Genomic DNA, 6002 nt, shown 5'->3' on the forward strand with positions numbered 1-6002 from the left:
ACCCCTAGGAACATATTCGAATGAGTCATATAGGTCAAAGGGGGTCATAGGGTGACCTATGACTCTCTTTGATCCATTAAACGACAACATATGTCTCTAAGGGTCCTAGAACCCTTAGGGACATATTTGAATGGGTAATATGGGTCAAAGGGGGTCATAGGATGACCTCTGACTCTCTTTGACTCATTAAACGAAAACATATGTCGCTAGGGGTCCTTGGACCCCTAGGAACATATTCGAATGGTTCATATTGGTCAAAGGAGGTCATAGGGTGACCTATGACCCCCTTTGACCCATTAAATGATGACATATGTCTCTAAGGGTCCTAGAACCCCTAGGGACATATTCGAATCGTTCATATGGGTCAAAGGGGGTCATAGGGTGACCTATGACTCCCTTTGACCCATCAAATGATGACATATGTCCCTAGGGGTTCTAGGACCCCTAGGGACATATTCGAATGGGTAATATGGGTCAAAGGGGGTCATAGGGTGACCTATGACTCTCTTTGACCCATTAAACAACAACATATGTCTCTAGGGGTCCTACAACCCCTAAAGACATATTCAATGGGTAGTATGGGTCAAAGGGGGTCATAGGGTGACCTATGACCCCCTTTGACCCATTAAATGACGACATATGTCACTAGGGTTCTTCGGACCCCTAGGAACATATTCGAATGGGTCATATGGGTCAAAGAGGGTCATAGGGTGACCTATGATCCCTTTTGACCCATTAAACGATGACATATGTCGCTAGAGGTCCTCGAACCCTTAGGAACATATTCGAATGGGTCATATGGGTCAAAGGGGGTCACAGGGTGACCTATGACCCTCTTTGACCCATTAAACGACGACATATGTCTCTAGGGGTCCTATAACTCTTATGGACATATTTGAATTGTTCATATGGGTCAAAGGGGGTCATAGGGTGACCTATGACCCCCTTTGACCCATTAAACGATGACATATGTCTCTAGGGGTCCTAGGATCCCTAGGGATATATTCGAATCGTTCATATGGGTCAAAGGGGGTTATAGGGTGACCTCTGCCTCGCTTTGATCCATTAAACGATGACATATTTTTCTAAGGGTCCTATAACCCCTAGGGACATATTCAAATCATTCATATGGGTCAAAGGGGGTCATAGGGTGACCTATGACACCCTTTGACCCATTAAACGACGACATATGTCTCTAGGGGTTCTAAGACCCCTAGGGACATATTCTAATCGTTCATATGGGTCAATGGGGGTCATAGGTCCTTTGACCCATTAAACAATGACACATGTCGCTAGGGGTCCTAGAACCCCTAGAGACATATTCAAATAGTTCATATGGGTCAAAAGGGGTCATAGGGTGACCTGTGACCCTCTTTGACCCATTAAACGACAACATATGTCGCTAGGGGTCCTCGAACCCCTTGGACCATATTCGAATGGGTCATATGGGTCAAAGCGGGTCATAGGGTGACCTATGACACCCTTTGACCCATTAAACGATGACATATGTCGCTAGGGGACCTAGAAGCCCTAGGGACATATTCGAGTTGTTCATATGGGTCAAATTTGACCCATTAAATGATGACATATGTCTCTAAGGGTCCTATAACCCTTAGGGACATATTCAAATCGTTCATATGGGTCAAAGGGGGTCATAGGGTGACCTATGACACCCTTTGACCCATTAAACAACAACATATGTCCCTAGGGGTCCTATGACCCCTAGGGACATATTCGAATCATTCATATGGGTCAAAGGGGGTCATAGGGTGACCTATGACCCCCTTTGACCCATTAAACGATGACATATGTCTTTAGGGGTCTTAGAACCCCTAAGGACATATTCGAATTGTTCATATGGGTCAAAGGGGCTCATAGGGTGACCTATGACCCCCTTTGACCCATTAAATGATGACATATGTCGCTAGGGGTCTTAAAACCCCTAGGGACATATTTGAATTGTTCGTATGGGTCAAAGGGGGTCATCGGATGACCTATGACCCCCTTTGACCCATTAAACGAAGACATATGTCTCTAGGGGTCTTATAACCCCTAGGGACATATTCAAATCGTTCATATGGGTCAAAGGGGGTCATAGGGTGACCTATGACACCGTTTGACCCATTAAATAACGACATATGTCCCTAAGGGTCCTAGGACCCCTAGGGACATATTCGAATCGTTCATATGGGTCAAAGGGGGTCATAGTGTGACCTATGACCCCCTTTGACCCATTAAATGATGACATATGTCTCTAAGGGTCCTAGAACCCCTAGGGATATATTCGAATTGTTCATATGGGTCAAAGGGGGTCATAGGGTGACCTGTGACCCTCTTTGACCCATTAAATGACAACATATGTCGCTAGGGGTCCTCAAACCCCTAGGAACATATTCGAAGGGGTCATATGGGTGAAAGGGGGTCATAGGGTTACCTATGACCCCCTTTGACCTATTAAACGACGACATATGTCGCTAGGGGTCCTAAAACCCCTAGGGACATATTCAAATTGTTCATATGGGTCAAAGGGGGTCATAGGGTGACCTATGACACCCTTTGACTCTTTAAACGATGACATATGTATTTGAATCGTTCATATGGGTCAAAGAGGTTCATAGGGTGACCTATGACCCCCTTTGACCCATTGAACGATGACATATGTCTCTAGGGGTCCTATAACCCTTAGGGACATTTGAATCGTTCATATGGGTCAAAGGGGGTCATAGGGTGACCTATGACACCCTTTGACCCATTAAACGATGACATATGTCCTTAGGGGTCTTAGGACCCCTAAGGACATATTCAAATCGTTCATATGAGTCAAAGGGGGTCATAGGGTGCCCTATGACCCCCTTTGACCCATTAAACGACGACATATGTCCCTAAGGGTCCTAGGGACATATTTGAATGGGCCATATGGGTCAAAGGGGGTCATAGGGTGACCTACAAACCTCTTTGATCCATTAAATGACGACATATGTCCCTAGGGGTCCTAGGACCCCTACAGACATATTCAAATCGTTCGTATAGATATGGGTTAAAAAATGAAAGGATATATATATAGTATTTATACTATTTTATGATAATATAAATAAACATTAAATATTAATATTATCATTTCTATAGTAATAATAATAATACTATTATAGCTATAATAATAATATATATATTAATACTATATTTTAGGATAATAATAATAATAATATAAATAAACACTAAATATTTACACAATTATATCTATAGTAATAATATTAATACTATCATGGGTATAATAATATTGATACTATAGCTATATTACTACTATATATCAATATTACTATATATTAATACTATTATATATTAATACTATTGATACTTTATATTAATACTATTATACTATTAATACTATTATTTATTAATACTACTATACTATTAGCTTAGTAATAAATCAAAGTCGAAAAATTATAACAAGTTTTGATTTTGATAATATTAATATAATTATGGCAAAAGAGGGAAACTATAGCAAGTTTTTCCTCCAAAAATTCATTTTTCAATATCGGATATCCGATTTTACTGGCACCAATTCCCAATAATTCCCTGTCCTTGCAGACCCGACAACATCACTTTTCCACTTTTTTTCACAGGTTTTGAAAAAAGTCGCGTTTTGGGGCCCAACTAATCAAAAAAATTTCAAAAATATAACCTTAGGTGTTCGAATTTGTCATTTGAATGGGGATTAGCAGTCATCGAAAGGATAAACGCAAAAGGAAGATATCCAATGAAGACATTGCGACATATAGAGAAAGGGACAAAATAGAACACCGAAGAAAAAGACAAGGTATGCTAAATATTAGTCAAGTTGACGATGAATTAGTCGAAGGTGAAATCATAGAATCAGGTAATGAATATGTACAGTTGGGGAATGAAAATGTACCTATTGAAAACGATAATGCCAAAATTGAAAATTTGTAGAATGAAAAATTTGAAGAAGAAATGTCACCAAGTCATAATCCAAATTGCATAATTGACCATGTCGAAGATGGCAATGCACAGGAACCTAATGCACAAGAACTTTACATATCTCCTAATTATAATCAGCATGAAGGTTCTAAAACACCAAAATGGATAATTGAAATTGATGAAATGATTATTGCTAGTTTGGAAGGAAAAAAATCAAAAAGAACCATTCGGTTATGGGCTTCAAGACTATATCAAATGTTTTTTGGCAACAAGACAGTGGTAGAGCAATGTCAGCTTTTCATGCACTTATTAAAGATGCAAAAGATGAGACTTATGCTTTCCAAATTGAAGATTCGTGTCAATAAAAAGTTGGAAAGAAATGCCATTATCGAGAAGAATCTTTTCAGTGCTCTCAATAGCATTGGAAAAAATAGCAGAGAGAAGGATAATAGAGCTGCTCGAAGGGTCATTACAACCTCTTTGGTAAGTCATCATTTGAGAAAGGGTAGATATATGAGACAAACTTGTATTGATTTGAATATAAATTGTACTACTTTGAGAAGAGCACTTAGTCGACGAGAGAAAATTGATGATCCTCTTTAAAATGAAACATGGGCATTTGGTGGGAGACTTCCACGTTTTGATAAGAAGCTATCCAACAATGTGAAGGAAGAAATTACACAATTTTGGCACTCTAACTCACGAGTATCACCCAATGCTAAAGACGTCTTAAAGTTGAGAATTGGCATCAGAGATCGCACGCCACATCCTAAACATCATTTAGAAGTAAGTCAAACTATGTTGTTCAAACAATTTAGAGAGAGTCATCCAAGTCTTCATATATCACAAAGGGCTTTTGAATCTTTGAAGCCATTTTATTGTGTGCCACTCAAAATTCGAAATACATGTTGTTGCAAATATCATGTTGAGTTTTCTATGCACCATGAACTATTACGCTCCATCCATTCTACTTTGCATAGTAAAGAAATGTTGGAGGATTGTGGGGCTAGTGGGCTTCCAAAATCATCAAGAAACTTGCTAGATCAACTCTTATGTCGTAGAGTTGATGGTTGTTCCTTTTATAGAAATGCTTTCTTAAATGAGAAGTGTTCAAAATGTGGTGGCTTCTCCAAGTTTGACACATGTTTCCATGAGGGGTGCGAACAAGATCTTGGAAAGACAATACTAAAAAAAAAGGTATATGAAACGGTGAAATAGACATTGAAGAGTGGGAGTGAGAGCTCTAGATGTGAATTGGTTGGAAAAGATATCAGTGTGGCTAATTTTATTTTAGATTTCAAGGCAAATCTTTTTTACAAGTATGCAAGACATAGTCACAGGTCTCAGTAGTTGGATCAACAATTTAGAACGTGTAAGGAGACATTTCCCATTGGCACTATTATATCAGTTGTTGATTTTGCTGAGAACTACACATTGCAACCTCAAAATGAGACACAATCTCAGTATTACAACTCCATTCAGATTGCAATTTTTGTTCACATAACATATAGACATGCCCCTGATAGTGCGGAAGATAATCGAAAGATTATTAGAGAGTATCATTTTTATATGAGTGATGATAGATCTCACTCTCACGAGTTTGTGCAACATTTTTTTGAAATTTTTTTTGATTTCTTACATGAGCATGCAATTGCTATGGATAGACATATCATTTGGTCAGATAACTATACAGGTCAATTCAAGAATGCTCGCATGTTTTATTGGTTGTGTAGGATGCATGTAGAGAGAGGGGTGCCTCATATTTGGAGTTTTTTTGAGTCCGGCCATGGAAAAGGGGAACATGATGGAGCAGGGGCATGTGTGAAGAGAGCTCTAGTTAAGGAGCAACTGAAGATTTCAACAACAGAGCTTCTTGATGCTCATAGCATTGTTGATTGGTGTAGTTTAGCATTATCACAGGGGGGGACTCTTGATTTAGTGGTACGCAGATTCTTTTGGTTGGTTGAGGAAGGGTCCATAGGTGATAGATTAGATTGTGCTACAGTGAGAGACTCATAAAAAATGCATTCATTTCGGAGCTCTAATTCTAGTACATGGACCAT

Source organism: Cupressus sempervirens, chromosome 9 (genome assembly GCF_028749045.1).
Source record: "Cupressus sempervirens isolate cs-2001-9-10 chromosome 9, ASM2874904v1, whole genome shotgun sequence".
NCBI lineage: Eukaryota > Viridiplantae > Streptophyta > Pinopsida > Cupressales > Cupressaceae > Cupressus > Cupressus sempervirens.